Raw genomic sequence first — 21,437 nt, forward strand, 5'->3', positions numbered from 1 at the left:
TAAAACTGCGCAATTCTAAATATTGGATAAAAATTTGTGACAAATATAAATATCAATATTATATTATCTACATAGAATTAATTAACATTAATTTTTATTTCTCAAGTTTTTGAAGCTTTATCATAATTTTTTTGCTTCAAAAATGATTGATCTTGACATCAAAGATTTATTAGAAGACGCGATAGACGAAAAGAGTTTCCATGACAAAATATAAACTTCCTATCTCATCAAAGTGACAACTTCCGCGACGCACCAAAAATGATTCTTACGCTAAAATCTCGCAACCGGAAGATGTAAAGTACGCTCGCGCGTTTCCTCAGCGATCAACATCCCCAAGTTACGTCGCAAGGTGCCAACGTTCTGAATCTCCACCTCCTCTCTTTCTCTCTCACTCATGCTCGTAGTGGGGGAGATATCAGGTACAGACCTAATGGTAGGAATGCGCGGTGGGGAGGACTTCTACGAGTGGGGATCATATGAGAGCACAGAAGTGTACAGAGGGGTGATGGGAGGTGGGCATGAGCAGTAGAGGGAACGGAGCAGCCGCCGAAAGCGTAAAGAGAGCCATAATTCGCCGGGCCGCCCCGCAATCAGGTTCGTGCTTTACAATCCGCCTTACTCGTGATGTTCATCACCGGATGGAAAAAAGGACGGTAGTGTACATGTTTTTACTTATGTTACTCTCTCGTCTCCGGTTGGACTGTTCCGTAAATTCTCGTTCTACGTGCAACTACGCGAGAGAACGACGTACGCGCGTTTCAATGCGATTCATTGATCTTTACACGCGTAGCATCGTGCGCGGCTTCGCGGTTCGTATGTCGCGCTTCTGAGGGGACAAGTCGAGTGTCGTCGAGCAAGAGAGAGAGAGAGAGAGAGAGAGAGAGAGAAGCTTCGGAAATAGTGGTGCTGAGCGAGGCGCGCAACGAAGAAAATGAAAAGAAACACAGTGCCTCATAGATAACTACGCACGACGAAGTCATTCTACCTGTCAGTTACACGTAATTCGTTATAGATCCCCATCTTGCTCCAATCAATCTCCACATGTCGCTCATACCAGGACGAAGGGACTCTTCTTTCATTATTATTTTCAACTCCTAGTGCGACTAGACCATACCAGAGAAAAATACTAACTACAGAGATACCAAAGATACCAGAACGAAGGTAATCATTACTATGCTAATTTTACAAACTCGTGTGCGACAGATCGAAGGAAAATATGTGCTATATCAAAATTATAGATATTATCAGTATAAACATACTATAAGTGCCGCTTTTATTTTATTTTATAATCTCTAATTTTTTCTGATTGATGTGTGTGTGTGGGTGTGTGTGTTTTAAATGTGCGCTCACATTAGTTGACGTTTTTTGATTTCTTTGTTTCATGAGAGGCTGGCGTCTTGTTTTTTTTTTTTTTTTGTGAGGTTAACGTTTCTTGCTAAAATCCATGGAACACAAATTAACAGTAACGTCAGTAACATTGTATCAATGTTATAATTTTCCACCCAACAAAGTAACTATTGCATACAACATGTGTTACATTACATTTACACTGTTGAGTGCGAAATTATAATATTGTTACTGCCAGCTTGTGTTCTACGGAAACCATCGCTTTCTGTAGTCGGTACTCCGTTTCTCCAACGTCGAAATTGTGTAGCGTCGTTCTTCTTGTCACGTCGTCGTCGCGTAAATATGAGATCCACCCACACATACACTCTTCTAAACGCACAACAAACACGCCTGAACAATACCACTCACACACACGTGCACATGTACGCAAGTGTCTAGAAAAGACACTAGCCTGCTTGAAGAACGACAATGCGCGCTCGTGCACGTGCACGTTGATGCACACACGCAGGGCCACGGTTCTGTACACGGTTCTGATTATTAACGAGTTATTACTGCGATACTAATTAAGTTTAATCGCAAGGCCGCCCGTTCGTTAAAGTTAATTGCACGATCGACCACGGCCCACGCCATTAATTGCGCCGTCCTACTCGTTGTTCGACGTGCGCGCTTTTATAGTTGAGCTTATGTGTTTTGCGGTCGTGAACGGTACTCGTGCGAAGTGATACAATTCTTTAGGAAAATATACCGCGATTCTCGCGCATTTAGCAAAACTTTCTTGGTTGAGAGACACATCACGCGGATAGAGCGTAATAATTTTATTGAAATTTGCGGTGTCGGTCTGGATGATTCACGCTCGGCCATGTTTAAGTAAACATTTATCCTTTTGGCAATCTGTCAAATCGCGGTCAAGGGTTTCCGTAAATTTATTTTTGCCAAATATCGCAAATTAACGATTGTTTTTGGCGAGTTGTCTATTACAGGACATGTTATAAGCAATGTCAGATGATCAGATCAATTATGTTACTAATTTGTATATGAAATTTTATGATCATTTTCTTTTTGTAACCTTGTAATTAGAAGTGCTCGAGCTTGTTAGTGTTATTATTAAAACTTATTGGACATATGCAATTTCTATTTAATTTGAATCACATTTTTGTACAGAATAACATTTTGCGAGAATTTATTTGACAACATATTTTGTTTCCTTTTCCGTTACACGTATTTACTATGATAAATTTACCAATATAAGGATAAACTCATAAAGCACTTTGCTTATCTTGTTTCTTAATATTCACAGTAATTGATCATTAAAGATATTTACAACATTATTTAATGCTGGAAAGTAATTGCCAATGGCTTTTTTGTTACGAAATTTATATCTTACGCAAAGTTATTACCAAATGTACTGATGTCCAGACGGATTTTCCAATTTCGTAAGATTTCGGCTTATATATTATTCCAATATATATTTTCGATAACCGTGACTAAGAAGATTATTACAAAATTTACATTATTTCATTATGCTAAAGCAATATGCATCGAACAATCTACTAAGAGAGTTTTAAAAAAATTTTATCCAATCACAGAAGATACTGAAGAAACATCATTGATTAATCGAGCATATAGTTGATAGCGATTAATGAAAAATGACTCATATGCAATTTCGCGTTTTTAGAGAAACAAACACGAACGTTATTACGATTTTGATAATGTATATCTGTGTATTGATGACCAGCAATGATAAATCATATTTAACAATGATAACATAGCTACACGTGTTGCAAACTTTTTCTGGTTTTGACTTGTAATTTTATACTACTTCGTCTGATCAATTTTTATACGCCAAATAATCATCCTGTTTGTCAAACGCAATGTTGCAATTTCCTGCAGCGATTTCCTGATTTCCATGACTTTCATCCGCGGTTGTCTTCGTCATTAACAGTATCTGTCTGTTTTCATATTGATAATTAACTATCCCAGACAACACAAAGTTCAAAATCGAGACATAAGACCTCTTAAAGATGATTTTACAAAAATATTTTTAGGATGTCCTTTATAGACATTTCTAAGATGCCTTTTTTGGACATATTTAATGTCTGGGTATGTATTTGTACGAATACTGACATCTCTATCTTAACAGCACAGACCTCCAGGGGGCGTCCTTATAATACTCAGAGGACGTCTGAATGTTTCTTAAACATTTTCAGGACATTCACGGTATATGTATTTCGGATAAAGCTATTAGGGCGGTTACTTCACATAAAATTTAACATTTCATTAAAACCGATGAGAACAATATGCCGCAGCGATTTAAGCTGGATCATGGGTGCTTCTAAATAATTATGTGTGAATTTATATATTGCTTTATATGTAATTCTATATTTTCTTCTTAACATTTCATTATATATAACTAAGATAATTTTAAGATAATTTTCTTATTATACACATAGAAAATATAAATGCAAATAAATATAAAAATTGCTATTGGATTATTTTAAGATAATTTAAATAGATGTCAAAAATATTTAATGAATTTGGTTGCACTGACGTTGAATATTATAATTGTTTAATAAAATGTCTAAGAATAATACGTAACGACGATATCTTGACGTCAAAATGTTCTTTAAATTAATTATTATCTAGATATCACAATCTTGAGTTCTTTTATTACTAACTAAATAAATTAAAGAAGCTATCTAAATATATTTTTCATCTTTAGTGCAAAAATTAATATAAACTATATTAATAAAAGATAATAGAAGAAAAAAATTGAAATCGCAGAATGGAATACAAACTGTCAGGATTTAATTAAACTTGAATTTTTTTACTTTTTGTGGAGATACATTACTAACTCGAGCGAAGTTTCTTAATATTGCTTGCAATATTCGGTATATATTTAAAAAATTTCATATAATTTATTACATATTGTGTAATTTTGCACGCTGATACTATAAAAAAATTAGTGGCCATGCCGAAATGCTTCTTACTTAATTTGCTCTTTGCATGTATATCAGCACCTAATTTATTACGCACTATTAAAATTAAGAAAATGATACAAACATTAATCATGAAATGTTAATTCATCTGGAAATTAACATTTCACAAATAATGTATAATTCGCCATATGCAGTGTTGTGTTTCGTGTTAATATTCATAGATATTAGAATAAATTGTACAAAAAGTTACGTTCTATTTTACAAAATTAATATAACTAACGTTATTAATATAAATAACATTATTATCCTGAATTGTACAAGAGAAGAAATTAGAGATTCGATAACGATAGTCGTAACGCTGCATTACTTTACATAGTTTTTACTTCCATCTAATGAAAACACGTCAGAAACATGTAGAATGTTATTTATGCAATATAGCTTATTCGACCTTTCAAAACATCTAACCGTTTCTTGCTATCATTCATTATCTATAAACCTTTGAGAAATGTAAATCATGCACAGATATGTCAAAAAATTTTAATAAAATCAAATTTGAAGCAGTAAAATTTTTTAAATATATTTTACACTTTCAATATATTTTATACAAAAATGTATTCTAGATTCTTAAATTTTTAGTAATTTATTGACACAACATTTTTCTTATATAAGTCCAGTTCAAAAACACGTGATTAAAAAAGTTACTCCAATAGTATTTCTATATTGCAATGGAATATGCATATAAATACGTTTCTCATTATTATACAGTTTTACTTTTATATATAAATTATGTATTTTATTTGTATTTTTAATAAATATTTGTAATACATTATTATTCCAAATTGAAATGTTTATAAAGAAATAACATAAAATCTTAAAATAAACAGACACTGACAGAGATATTTGTATGGTATATAGTATTATATATTTGTTGTTTATTATAAATATTACAAATATATTTACATTTTATATATTTATTTGTAAATAATATTATACTTTAACGATTCAAATCATTAAAATATTTTTGTAGTGTATAAGATGTCAGGTAACTAAAATCAGTAAAATATATCATCACGTCATAAATATATTACTTATATTTACTTTAGGATTTTTATTGTTATTTGTACATATAAATATTGAATAATAATTTGTATCAAATATTAATATCAAAATTTTCTGCACGGAAATAATTGGCATCAGTTTTTGTTTCTCAAGTTTGTAAAGCTCCAATAAAACTCTTTAGTAATTAACGTTCGTGTGTTTGTTAATTGCTTCTTCGTTTTATGATAATATTGGCTGCTTTTATTTACTGCAATTACTGACGCTTTCTTTGCTCTCGCATTCATATGAGACAGCTACAGCATATAAAATCATAGAATAAAACTTTTCAGACGTCGTACACGGTTGCGATATAGTGAGCACGCACATTCGTCCTATTGCGTGCGACGCGTGTGATCAATAAATCGGCCTGTGCAGCACGAACACAAAGATAGTCACATATATATGAACACACATATGATAGAATACTCGCGTAGAAACCTAAACCGGAGTCTAACGGAGACCCTTATATTATCTCATGATGCGTCATGTAATACATAATTCTAAAACATTTTGTGATTTTTACAAAAGACAGGCAAATTTTTTGCAACATTTAAAAATCTAATTAAATTCTAATAATTAGCAATGATAAATTGTTATTAAAGATTATTATAACAGTCTTACTATGTCACGTATTTACCAAAATAACGTGATAATTAAATATGGACATCATTTAATTTAATAAATAAAAATTATTATTAATAACACACATGAGTTTTTTTTTATTAAATAGATAGATAAATTAAACCTAAAAAGGAGAAATTAGGAAAAATATAATAATTTGATATAAACGCGGGTTTTCCAAATAATTATAGAAGAATCAATAAAAGGGATTGATAAAGTATAATGCACGAATTTCATTTAAAATCTTCACTTTCCAATCTCATTTATCTGCTGTCATTCTATGTAATTAATTACTTGCCTTTCTGTGTCGACGTGTCAGTCAAAATTTACTAGAATTTCGCATCAAAATGACAGTTATTATCAATCACGAGTTTACTGGATACGGATGATCGATTTGGTATTCGAAAATTTATGGATGACTATTTTGCGCTTATAATCCCTAGACACACGTGGCATTTTAATTGATACATAAGCAGCCTTTTACGGTAGGCTTGATAAATACGATTTCCACATTCAATTTACGAGAGTTGCATTGCGACATTTACATTTCAGAATACGCGTTTCCGTACATCGACGAACAGCTGCAGTTCAGCTGTATCGCTATTATTACTCACGATAATAATAGTAGACTATAGTCGCTCCATACGCAAATTGCGTGCGCAAACAAAACAAGGTTTTCTAGAACTGGGTTGTTCTCCTCTTATAACTTACATTCTATAGTATACTTGTTACTCATCAAATTGTTCACTACTTGATGCTACTTTATTCTTATTCGTGCATCACGCCTGAGATATAATAATCCATCATTATTACCCGATATTACCGAAAAGAATTTTACATAGATATTCAATAATTTCAATCGAGCCTGATATATTATTCAATTCTGGTAATTCGATGCGAATTGTAATGACACATTGTTGCTATTCTCAATCATGTGCGCAACAGTTACGCCATTCTTTACACGTGCAGTTGGGTCAATTGCAAAGGTTAAAGCCTTACATTCTTCTAGCAATAGTAACATTCGCAGTCATACTTCGTATTTGTATACCGAATTGCTGAACTACAATGCGAGAAGTTGTGCTCCGATAATACACGAATCTGGTCGCGTGAGTTACGCGGATTTATAAATACGACAAATGCACGCGTGCTCTCTCTCTCTCTCTCTCTCTCTCTCTCTCTCTCTCTCTCTATCTATCTATCTATCTATCTATCGATCTCTATCTCTCTCTCTCGCTTTTTTTCTCTTTCACTCTCTGTTACAACGTTTGTCGATTAATCTGTCCGGAATGAAATCCGTGGGAGTAAGCAAGATTTCTAAACGTAATAACGAGAAACGCAGTATCATTCAGCATCACAGACACACGAGAGCTTCGCGTTGGTCGCGTTCACTTTCTCCTTGTCTCTATCATCCCACAGGCTTCCCGTCGTGTTTTTGATAAATTCGATACGCGGCTTCCTGGACGTGAAAGAGAGGAGGAAGAAAAGCGAGGAAGAAAGAGAGAGTGGTAGAGAGAACTCGCGGCCTATCCGACGCGTAATTAATGCACGCACGTGCATTATCCGATAATGTATGCGCGCATGTCGAGAGGGGAGGGGGGGTCAAACGGATCGACCCGAGTCTCATAGCGCTGTAGTCCCGCATTTATATCCGAGCTCGTAAAAAATAAACCTTTATTCCGAACGCGATCAAGCATCGTATCTACAATATTATCACGCGCACATCACCATTTATTTATTTTATCATCCTGCTTGATAATACCTCTGCCGTATTTCTTTTTTTTTTTTATTAGCGCAGCGCGAGTTTGCTGATCACCAGGTACGTTTATGTTACGGACGCTTAAAGAGGATATCCCGTAGAGTGAGAGTTACAACGTTTACAACGATAGACGCGCGCGTTTTAGAGAATGCGGAACTCTCTTGTAATTGACGGTTCAAACAACAAAGTCGACTTTGTTGCTTTAATTTCAATTCATTCGCGTCAGTTTTTCATTACTGTCAGTTTTAATACTATTCAAAAGCATACCCGAGAATACATTGCTGGACATTTATGCGTGATTATCACGTGACAATGTTACGATGTTTTTATTTTCTTACGAGATTAATATTAGAATAAAGTAAGGCGTTGCTTTATTATTTTATTATATTTATATACAGTAAACGTATTCCATGATTATTTTTACGTTCCAAAGAATCAGCGAAAATCACAACAGCGATGCTAGTTAAGGAGGAAGACCCCTCGTCTCGCACATGGCGGCCGATGGTTATTTGATCGATACGAACCCTCGGTCTAAGCTTTTCACGGTGTGCATGGCCACCCTTTTATTAATGACTGACTCACACGCGTCGCGATAAGCTGATAGTCACGACCAAACGTTCGTTATGTATAGGAGCCAGAATAATCGTACTTTGAGATTACGCTCGCATGAACGTGTATACTGGATATAACGGAAGCACCGGCAAAATACAGCAGCAATTTTGGAAAGATAAAAAACCATTATAGCCTCTTTATATGAAAAATGAATGCTATTTATTTGCTTATTTACCGTGAAACGGTAATTTAGAAGAATATTCATGTGCAATTAACGAAAATATTACCTAGATTATTGTAATTTAATTTTAAAGAATATTAATGATCTACACAATAATGGTTTTATAGCAATTTTTTAAATGTAATATAATAAACACTTATATACTATACGACCCGCATTTATCCTCAAAAATGTCTTTTTTAATCTAATTTTTCAGCAGAGCATTTTTCAAATGTAAAAGAATGTAAATTGTAGTAAATGTTTAATCTAATGATAACAAAAGTTATGTGTAACGACAAGTATTTTTATCAATATCAAATTCACATATCGTTGGACATTGTTGCGTGCAATTTTGTGCTTGCGTCGCTGACACTCATGTAAATTTAAAAGTGAGTTCCAAAGACGCCTACATTGACGAGGGTTAACTCAGCCAATTTGTAATCCAATCGCTACATTCGCCGGAGTACGTCAATAAGAAACGAGAGCAGCCGATGATTTGAAGCGCGTGTATTCGTTGTGCCTTGCGTTGCCTTATCATCAGATTACCGACGCACGTACGGAATTTAATCCCGTCGTTATCGAAAGTGCGACTAAAAAATAAAGAATAAACTATCCGCAAACATAAGAGCATTTATTTGGATCTTTGAGCATGGCTGCATATCTCTTCTTTGAAACTACCTCGATTTATAAAAATTCCATGTGCACGTCTGTTTTAATTACTGCATTTTTACATTTACCAAAATGTCAAATTGATAATGAGACAAACTTAATTTTTGTTGAAATGTTGCTTGATATTTTTAATGACAGATTTTCCAATTATTTAAATTTAATTTCCGTCAAGTATAAATAGTATTAGTTAACTGGTTTAATTCAATTGATTCAAATAGTAATTCTTTCGAATGTGACGGAAGCGGCAAATTTAGTTGTTCTAAATCCTACAAAGCTTATATCACTTCTGATAAGATATCGATTTTATCATTTGCGCGATTCAATTAAGCCGCAAATGTAATTTAGCAACTTCCTTGTTTGCAATTTATTTAACAATGGCAAAAGATAATCGTAATATATTATATGTATTTATAATATTTATCATTAGCATGAAATTGAAAATCATTTTTTAAAAATTACACATTCGAAATCATATTAACATAATAAATATTACATTGCCCTGATTATACATTTTATATAATTATTAATTATCCCCAGCGATAATCTTTCAGTTAGCTAATTAAATATGATTATTTCGCACGTCGAATGATAAAAGTGAAGAGTTACGATACATCAATTTAGATAAGCACCGGCAATGTGTATCTCGTCGCTCGCGCTCTAACTTATTATTATTATATATCAAATTTCACGAAACGTTATGGTGGCTGGAAACAAAGATATTGATAAAATTGCATCAATTTATTAATTTCACTTATTTGCAATCATTTACTGTATAAATTATTTAAGCACCCAATTTCATTCGTCCAGTTAATACAACAAACCATCTCACCCAAATGATGCATGACGCCAATCAATCGTGTCATTGTAACGCAAATTATGGCTGGTCTAAACAAGATAATTAAGATAAGAGGAAAAGGGAAAGAGAGAGACAGAGCGCTGTGTGTATGTGTGTCTATGCGTGTGCGTGCGCGGGCACGTGTGTATGTGTGTGGTAGGGAACGTCGCGGCGCGTTACATGACACCTAGCGTCGGCAAAAACACTGCAAATTAACCGAATTATGGAAGCGACGCGTTTGCTAATGATTTATGCGCGACAATGCGCCGGTAATTGCCACCGTGCGCGAACACGCGGTCTCTGTATGTGTGTTCAGCGATTAATTAATGAATCGACGGGCACGAGATTGCGGCCGCGAGATGATGTACATACATTCGTCACGGTCCGATAGTGGGAATGAGGGGTAAGGGACAGGTAGTAGGTGCAATAGGAGGGCAATTGTCGGTGGGCAAACTTTGCCGATGATATATGCCGAGCCGTTGTTGAGGGACTGCCGGATATCGAACTATAATCTGGCGTAAGTGGTGGAAGGGACGTGATAGCGTTGCGTGATTTGCAGCGGCAGGCATTATTTGAATGATTTAATTTCAATCATTGAATTAGCAAATGCCAATATTGTTTATAGTCGTGAGATAAATCGATAGACCCATATTGGGATTGCGATGGGCAGACTAATGTTGCGAATTTAGAATTTCGTAATTAGAATTTTGTGCCAATTATCATATTTTCTTTGTGCGGTATTCATCACGAATAACATATCAATGTAAAATGTGAAAAGTCTAAGATTACACAACACTATTTAATAACATCAATATTATTATTGATATTATTACTCTAATTATTGATATATTATATTAATTATCGCAAATTTATAAAAAAGGAATATAATTACTACAAAAACAATTTTCTTTTAATTATAATCAACCAAATTTAGTTATAATTAAATAGAAACTCCAATTAGAAAATAAAATTCCAATTTTATTTTTATTTAATATTAGGAATCCAGAAAAATAGTTGATAAATAACATAACGTATGGATTACTGTGCAATTATCACTCTTAATTGCTCGTTATTTGAATCTTAGTATGTTGTAGAATCACGATTGACTCTATATGGTACTTTCTTCTTGATAATTCATTTGATATTTATTCAGTACTTTATACAATTTCAAACATGGATCCCTCCTTATTTCATATTGGATATCTTTCTTCATGTAGGGCAGGTCGTTTCAAACTTACTCCTTTTTTATTGGATACCTATTTTATAAAGGACATGCCTTCTCTTCGTACCAACCCACTGTTGTTTAAGCTTGAAAATAAACTCTTACCTGAAAGATTTAGGTAAGGGTTCAAATATCTTTGACGGGTTAACCTACTTTACACTGGACAGATCTAAGATAACGGAATAAAGTACCAATTTTAACAGTTAAAAATTCTAATTTATAAGCTAAATTAAAATAATTTTTCAATTTAATTTGTAACTTCGTAAATTTTATTATTTTATTTCCTTTTAAACTTTGAACATAGCATTACATATTAATTAAAAAAAATTTTATTACAAGTTCTTTTAAAAATGGAAATTGTCTCCTGCATAAAAGCAATAAAATAAAAATATATTATATTTTATACGCATATATGTAACATAAAAATATGATTTATTTGTTTTAATTTATGACTGTAACGAAATTAGCAACGTAATTCTTTTTTATTCATATTTGTAGAAAACTTAATTAAAAAAAAATTCTTTAATATAATTAGTAATTAAATTAACAATAATGCACAATAACATTTTTAGAGACTAGAACTATATTTTGAACAGTCAGTATCTTATTAAACAATCCCGTCGTATGGGAAACGTATACTATGTTCGCTATGATATTGTTTTCAAAATTAATATCCGTATATCGAAATTTTTATTCGTGAATCTCTAAACGCGCTTTGCTGGTCCGCCTCTCATATTCTAACTAGCACGACTTTCTCGAACATTAGGGCGGGCAACCGCAATGAGACAAGGAGATATATATCTTTCGAACTGAGTTCCAGAGGCATAGCGTACGTAATACCTGGTATACATATAGTACACACATGCACTCGTTGAGCAATAGGTTCTAACTTCGGTACCTGCTTCGGGCTAAAAGGGACCCTAAGGAAACGCAGCAGCTGGCCCGATAATTGCGCCGGCAATATTATTAATGGTTCCAAAGATTTGCTTCCCAGGTATACGCGTGAGCATACTTTTATATGCTTTTAAGCCGAGAAGACGTAATGGCGAACACAATGCTGCTATTCTCAGTGCCGGATGCGTTCGCTGACTTAGCAGATATTCCGTGATACTGCTGCGCGATGAAGTTGGATTTCTTCACTTGGTTAATATAATATTTATAACACCACGATATCATCCCATGAGTCTTTCTTTTGTATTTGCATTCTTTGTTTAGATATTGTTTTGATATGTTAAATAAATCTGCAATTCTTATTCCTTCGATACTCTTCCTCGATTAATCAAACAATTCGAATTTTTAATCAGAATTCAAATAGTTTAAAGTTTAAATATATTTTTAAAAGACCTTTTAACTTCTTTGTTTTTCTTGAAAAGATTTTTTAAAACTACATTCTGTATTATGAGAAAAACATATTTGTTTATTTACTTGTAATTTTTTGTAAAATAATTTAATTGTTTGGAATAGCAAATTATTTAAACAATTTTATCATAAATTTTATACGTTAAAATGGTTTCATTGGAACGTAGCGTATTAAACTCAATGCATTAATTCCATTCAAATTATAAGCCATTTATCTTGAAGTACAAACGTTTTTATATGAAATTATTTGAATAATTCAACCATGTAATTTATATTGATCTAAGTCCAATCTTACTTTTTCTATTTACTGATATTGAGCTGCTACAATTAATAATGTTAAACTTTATAATTACTCCACGAGACTGGACACATATTTCAATGATGATACATGCATAAAAATACATATCTAACTTAGAATACTATCAATTTTACGAAATATAAAGCAGATATTGTTACTAAATAACCAAGTAATCTTTTAGTAAATTCTACTCTCTGCGAGAGAGAGAGAGAGAGAGAGAGAGAGAGAGAGAGAGAAAGAGAGAGAGAGATATTACCTACGAATTTCGCAGTGCAACCTTTGCAAATTCTAACGTTCCGAGAATTTACCCCAAGAAAGCAAGATAAATTTCCTTGTCAGAGGGGTCGTGAAAAGAAGTGGCTGCGCAGGATGTTTATTTTCGGCACAAACGAAATGCTTACCCTATGGCAGTGTATGCCTTCGTTACCGAGCTTCGAAACCATTATAACGCATTTCAAAAGTAACCGACAGTACAGCATGCTTTACATTTTAAAAGTAACCGACAGTACTGCATGTTTTACATTTCAAAAGTAACCGAGAGTACAGTATGTTTTGCAATTATATTTATAAGAATATGATCGAATTAAATTCATCCAATATTTTATGCAAATTTTTTATTCATAGCATATTACGTAGGTCGTAGTTCATAGCATATTATGTATGCATAAGCAAATTTTTGGAAAACTCATGTTTATCAAATGTAATTTATGTACTTAAAAATATGCAAACATATAAACAACACATAAAACAATGTCATGTTGTTTACTATGCTTTTTATTGAAATATCCAAATCTATATTTATTTTTATGCCACTATTTTGTGTTTTGTCAAATTGTATGACTTAATCATTCACTTTACGTACATACGCACAACTTTATATTTACATATTTTTGCAATAAAACGTTTTTTTCCTGAATTTTATATCATTATAACAGTTACATTATTAATATGCTGTTTTTTTATATATTTTTTAAATATAAAAAATAGTTTTTTAAAACTGATAATAAAGAGAGACAAGGGTTTACGAGCAAACGAATTCGTTAAAATATTTAATTTTATTCTAATATAGTTTTTATTCTAATATAGTTTTTTTAATGTATTTTAAATTAAATATTTATATAGACAGACATAGCAGATTATTATTATATTATAATATATATCTTCATTAAACTTGTTTTAAAGAAATATGTGTTTCATAACAAGATTATTACAAAATAAATATCTGAATAATAATTATCAGGATAATGTTCATAAGAAGAATTATATATAGCATATTAAAGTTGGAATAATTTATGATAAAAATTTATATTGACTACATGCATATGTAATTAAACAGATTTAAAAAGTCATTAAGCTTGTGAAATGAAATGTCAAGAATTAATATTACATTTTATATACTTTGAGTGCCTTTGATAATTTTTTGCAATTTTTATGTTTTTTACATTATCCAAAAATACTTATATATATATATATATATATACACAGGTATATATAATTATTAATTATATATGCAATATACAATATTGTATATATATATGCATATATACATATAAAATAAATCTTTACGGTATATTTAATTTCTTAAAATATATAATATAAAAATTACAAAAAATAGAGCCTATCGTATGATACATTATTTTATCCTTGTTATTCACTGAATATTAAAGAAAGATAAAATGATACATCATGTGCATAATGCGTTAAACGGAACGTAGTTTATACGTGTAAACTGTAAATACAATGTGAAAAAAGGCATCGTGATTACGTGATTAAGAGAGCCAATCAGATCTATCCCTTTAACGTCACATTTCTGTTTTCTACAGCTTTAGTTACGACTAAAACTTTTACGTGGCTAGAAATAAAGTAACGATAAAAGTAACTAGTGAAATCGTTATCATTATCCCCAAAAATGTAGCTGCCTTACTATGAACATTACTCTGAAGAAAATGTAACGTTGTTACCTATTCGTTACCAAAAAAGTAACTCGTAACGGTAACGACGTTACAAATAATGCGTTACTTGTCAACCTGCTGTTATATAGATAAGTTATTTATAACATAAAAATAACATTTAAATCATGCACAATTTGAAAAATAATGAAACAGACATAATAGAAAAAATTTGAATAAATATAAAGTATTCCGATTATGAAAATAATTCTAAATTTTAATATTAAAAATATATTTAATATTAAAAAAAGATAATATTTACAAAAATATTTTGTTAACCGTTATATTAATTAATTAATTGATCAATTCTTTCTTTTTATAGTTTTCATTTTAAAGCCAAACGTGATCCATTTACACAATAATTACTCGTACGTTTTCTAATCTTTTAAACGTTTTATAGTAAGAATTATTCTTAGTATTATGCTACGCCGATGATTATTCGTGAAGAGTCCTGTAGGTCTCCCTTGTAATACGAGTACGCGCGTCCTGCTTTTCCTCACTCGACGTTTCACATTTTTCGTTTGTATCTTTCGTACACTACCCTCTCCGATGTACATACATGTATACTCATACCTACCGATGAATACGTATAGTACATGAAAGGGCGTTCGTAATACGAGCCTTGTTATAGAATTTCCCGGATGTGGACATGTGCGTCTCTGTAAAATGTACTCTCTACGCACCCACTATATGAAAATACGTTTTCACTTTCGATCTACTGAAACCGATAAATTCCACGTTATTGCAAACCATTTGGTTCTTTTTGCACCCGATTGCATAAAATCACAGATATGTTTATTATGATATCATATTATACATATAATTTATTACTAATAATAATGATATTATTATTGCTGTTAATAATAAACACAAATGTTTGTTAAATAACTTTTTATATAAGAATTATCTAAATAAAAAATTAAAGAGGAATATGCGCGCAATTATTTAAAGCATTTTATTATATATAAATTAATCTTATTTTATTATAAGAAAAACATTATAAAAAATTATTTAATTACTTCAGTTTATAATTACTTTGTTAACAAAAATTATAAAAAAATTTATTTACACAGTAATGCTAATTTTACATTTTTTATTAAATGGTAGGTATATCAACGATGTGAAACTGATGATTCATCGCTATTATATTATGCGAAATGTACATTTGCTTCATGATCGTGAGAGCATGTTCTTGAGGTCTTATAACATCCCCTCATGTCCCGTGTCTTCCTCTCTTGTTTGCCATACGCGTTTTCGGCTATTGTGCCACGCTCTTTATTTCACATCTGCACCACCTAGGGTCGGTACATGATATAACGGCGTAGTTTATGTAATGCGGGAACATTTTTATGCTGAGAAAAAACTGTCGACACGTCGAATCACGCCAATTAATATCCAGTACTACTCCATGCGTAATAAACGACTTTGTACTCTTTGCTGATAGTGCGCGCAAAGGCCACGTGCAAAAAGCATTGGTGCTTAAGTGAATGCAAATGACGATGTGCATATCACGATACACGCCGTCCTCGAAATGAGGTAATTCCGATTTCCTTTATTATGCAATTACTATACTTCGCATTAGCTTCCGCTCGTTTTCTCGTCGTAACTTGTCACGCTCGTTTTTTTTCTTCATACAATAATATAATCCAGTTCGAATTGCTGAATAACATTTTTAACCACATATCGCACATTTTATATCACAAGGTAAAAAAAATATTAGTCAATCCCAATTATTTTATCTTAAAATTACATAATGAGACATATTTAGTCTCAATTTGCAATTTAATAAAAACTTTTTATCTTCTCTAAAATTCTCTCTTTCATTTATCTTCCAAGTGAGAAGAATTTATCGTAATATACCAATATTTACGTCTCGCATGCGGGAATTTAATTTTCCATTCACTCGAGATTTCGTTCAAAGTTACTCGATCATGTCGATACGAGGAGAGAGCGACGAGAATGTCAGGAATGGAGACAGTGGCGTGCGCCATCGATGGATCTACATGCGATTCTAATTGCTTCACAATAATACTCTTCTCGAGTGGGTAGCCGACGAAAGCCAACGAGGAGGAGTAGATTTCCCTCGTGAGAGAGGAGAGAAGACAGGCGACCAGTGCCACACCTCGAATTCGCGGCATACCTGCCGTGATATGTACCCAATCTCCACTCGTCTTGATCTATTCCGGGTATACATATCAGCAGCTCGCTTATGTTCGCGAGTAATTGCGCGTGAGTGCATGTGCGTGCATAAATGGACATTCAATTGGAATTCCAGAGATCGAACGCGACTTTCTTGCGATTGCCGCTGCAATTGGTTTACAAGTGAGAGAAACGCAGTTCTAAATTTGACATTTTTCAAAATTGAAATAGGGAGTATTGTTTTATTTTAATTTCGCGTTTATTTTTGAAAGATAAAGAATTGAAAATCTCGACCATACATTCCACCCAATCGATTTGTTATAGATATTCAATATAGGAATTGATAGTCGTAAACACAATTCATGTTATATTTCATGACTCATTTTACATACACGATATCATGAATTTATGTATTTGATGAACACATGTCACCAAACCACCTTCTCTTTTTTTTTTTTCGATAAAATTGTTCATATTACTTAACCGTCGAAATTAGCCGATCACTTCACCTTGAGACCGTCATAATAAGCGTAATAAATTCAACTCGACAAATAAACAAAAAATACACTTTGGTGACAAATACATTCACATTACCGCATCGTGATCATCGATCTTATCAATTTCTTTTCATTAAATATTTAAATTTTGTGTAACTACAATATTTCCTGTGATAGAAGTATCTCATCAAGATAATATGTTTAAGAATATTATTATCTTTTTATGAATTTTATTTAATACAAAGGTTTCTATTATATACGAATAGGCATTAAATGCAAACTATTTTTGTGAAATACGTTTTACAAATCATTTATAATTCATGCGATCGTAGATCGTGAGTGCGAGAACTTTTCTCGCCGAATATGTGGCGGTTCTCGCGAATAAAACGTATAACGAGAATAACGGATGTCGAACGTGGATTATCGGTGACGGTGGGTAGTGGCGGTGAATTAAAGCGCGCAGCTACCGTCGGCTTACAACGTAGTAAATACGAGCTAAATACGATGACACGTAGTAAATGCGAAATGCGCGTGTCGCGACGGCCTCGTGTAAACACGCATCTGTTGATAAATTACTCGTCTCGATGCGGTCGCGGTAACGCGCGCACACGTAATCGATCTTAATTCAGATCTGTCACGATCATTCTGCCCCCCCCTCCCCTCCCTTCACTTCTATCTCATCAGATTCCTCTCTTTCGTAAATCTCTCCGTTTGGAGATAAAAATGCAGTATTCTGCAGCAGACTGATAACGCGTTCCACATTGCACAAAACGAGCCGACGCGATAAGAGCCACTCTCTCGTGTTATTTACATTCGTGTGTACCAGCTATAATGCGCTACGTCATAATGTTCTTCTGTTTCGTCGCGTCGATGGTTACGATTCTCCATATAATACATAGACCCGAGCTGAAGACCGGACTAAAATATCGTGACGATGATCCTTTCCAGATAAATGATATTTTCTGCGAATATGTACTTCTTTAATTATTAATTAGTTTTTTCCTTGCCATTTAATATCGTTTTCACGTGCCTAGTTTTACACGTGGCAGTTCTACACACAGCTATGTTCTGCTTAATACTTGTTTATGCCACGTGCAGTTCTTGCGTTTCATAATCGCGATAAGAGTTTAATGCGCAAGTAGTAAAACAGATCTTTTAAAATATAATTTCCTGATTATTAACTATGCCTTTAGACCGATATCACAGGAAAACGCGTCGCGCAGCAGCTGAAGTTGACATTTCAAGTGTGATGCAGTATTTGATAATGTTCGTCACGTCAAGGTTCATCGTCTACGTGGAATATTTACAATGTCCCTGCATTTACCTTGCTTGCGCTTGAGGTGCAGTTTATGCGTCGTTTCATTATACCTGCAAAGTACTTAGCGAATAGCTAAGCGTAAGGAGTCCGTGAAGATAACTTATGGAGTCGCGCACGCGATTACTAATGACAATTTTTGTCCTTTAAAGACAAAACGTGGATAAAAAAACATAAAAAAAATTTTTTTAATTTGCATGATAAATATGCGTACTAATAAGACGTGGATATTATTTAAGTTTCAATGGTTAAGATTCTCACGTCGGAATCATTCGCTCTTTCACTGATAATTGTTAACAGGCATATATCATGCAGGTCATTCCTTTTCCGGAAGCAATATCACATACCGCGTAACGAATTCTTCTACAATGCCATTTCCGGCCACGTGACTCACCTTTGTCGTATATCAGCCATCGGCTGATCCACCGGGATCTCATCGTCATTCTCATTACTAAACGTCTCCTAATTGGCTGATACGAGATCCACATCCGATCCGCGGTGCGAGAACGCACGGAGTTATTAAAGGGTCGTCAACCTGGCGTTTATACTGTATGTGCGATCAGGAAATGCGCGCCGCCGCATGTGCATGAACCGGTGCACGCGAGCGCGCATAAAATAAATTAATACCGCGCCTATATATGCGCCCTTACGCATACAGACATCTTAACGATCTGGCTTATCGTACAGTGTGTGAACTTGGACTCTCTTCCTGAACGAAAATTACGGTGCACAGCGTGTTATACGATAAAAAATCTCCGGACTGATGAAATTATTGTTTTAATATGTATATGTGTCGTAACCTCTCTCTCTCTCTCTTTCTCTCTCTCTCTATTTTATTCTATATTTTACAGCTTTGCGAGATAACGTGTGTCAATTTAATTTAACCTTTTTTAAGATGAATAAATTTGATATTTATATGATCATAAACTTATTAGATATTAATTTTATCACAGTTATCTTAAAACGTATTTCGAATCAATTGCTTAGTATATACTTGGAATTTCCACGGTTGAGCATTATTTGATATCATATGCAGTAGTTAAATGATAAGATATTTATCCTGAAAATTAGGAGACAAGATTGAAAATTTGGTAGAGGTGGTATTTTTCTTCAGAATGAGATTACATTGTTAAACCAAATGATAACTGGTGTGAGTTTCAAAAAAATATTAAATGTATGTCTAAGACTCGGTTTCACCAATGTAAAATTAACTTTAATAACAGTACTTAACTTATTATTTATCTTTTTACTCCCGACTGCTGCCAACCGAAAGTTGGCAAAGAAACAGAGGAGAAGTATGCATTTCACGCACTGAGGTGAATTGGTTGTAAGTGCATATATGTATATGTCTCCATAACTACAATATATTTCCTTACAAATTTTTGGCTACAGACTTCTTATTGATCAAGCTTGGATGATAACCCATAATTAACATTAATTGTACTGTTAATGAATAAAAGTATTTTCTCGTCAACATGAGTTTTTGATTGGTTAGAAATGAGTTCTCGTTGTACATACGTTTTTTTAATTGGATGTCAGTTGAATTCACTTTTTCTCTCTTAGGAATTAAATCGATTAACCAATGGAATGTATTATAAGTAGGGAACTTTAGTGACTAAGGTTAGCATATGTCATAAGCTGTGCTCAGAAAGAGAAGTGAGCATTCAATAGTTTCTTTTATGATTGGTTTTTATCGAAAATTTCTGAACTAGTGTACCAGTTCAGAAATTGGGTGGAAAAAGAATAGATCTTAATATCGAAAACAGTATATGCTGATTGTTGGCGCGTAATTATTATGGTTAAAGTCATTTTCAGAAGTTTATAGACGTTAAAGTTTTCTATAAATTAAAAAATTGTGTAATATAAACACAATATTTTACTGTTTATTAAAGTTTATAATAATAACAACATTATATTGCTTCATACACATTTGACAGTGTAAAAAAACAAAGTGTATACATAATAATAATACAGTATTCAAATAATTAAAATTAAATTTATTAAATTTACTTCATAAATAAAAAAAAATGGATTCTTGTGAAACAGCTGTAATAAAAGAAAAACAGGTAAATATTTATTATCTTGCAAATATTTATTTATTAATAAATTTCGCTCATTTTTTGCAATGCAAATTAAATAATTAAACGGTCTAAATCGAGTTGAATGTGTGGATTTAATAATAATTATTATTGTTCTTAAATTTTACAATATAAAGACTAACAAAAAATGTCGTACGTTTCGGAACTCACAGGTCCTTCTTCAGTGATCTTACAGATGTTTGCGTCGTTGAATTGATAATGTTCTTATAATGTGTGATAATGCGTTACAGACATGTTGATATAACAATCATAGTTTGGATTGATTTTCCTGTTCTTAATGCGAGTGTATTGTAAAGGTATGTGAGACAGGACCATCATTACAAGTTCGTCCGATGTTGAACGTATAGATATTAAATATTTAGTTATTATAATCTTATTTATTAAATGAAAAAAACAAAAATTAATTAAAAAATTAATTAAAAATACAAAATTAAAAATATTATAAAAACTATTTATAATTAAAATTAATAAATTTAATTAAATTTATAAAAAAATTAAATTAAATATATATATATATAATTAAAT

General features: G+C 32.6%; 1 protein-coding gene across 6 annotated transcripts in view; it reads left to right on the forward strand.

Annotated features, from left to right (window-relative positions):
* The first annotated feature begins 546 nt into the window (after positions 1-546).
* Positions 547-21,437, forward strand: part of LOC108783099 (protein abrupt) — an 89,546-nt gene continuing 68,655 nt past the window's right edge. For all 6 annotated transcript variants that reach the window (XM_018551565.1, XM_018551567.1, XM_018551568.1 and 3 more), the window contains exon 1: positions 547-1,161. The gene's annotated coding sequence lies outside the window, so the exon portion shown is untranslated. The remainder of the gene's footprint in view (positions 1,162-21,437) is intronic.

The sequence above is a fragment of the Cyphomyrmex costatus genome, unplaced genomic scaffold (genome assembly GCF_001594065.2).
Source record: "Cyphomyrmex costatus isolate MS0001 unplaced genomic scaffold, Ccosl1.0 scaffold141, whole genome shotgun sequence".
In the NCBI taxonomy this organism is placed as follows: domain Eukaryota; kingdom Metazoa; phylum Arthropoda; class Insecta; order Hymenoptera; family Formicidae; genus Cyphomyrmex; species Cyphomyrmex costatus.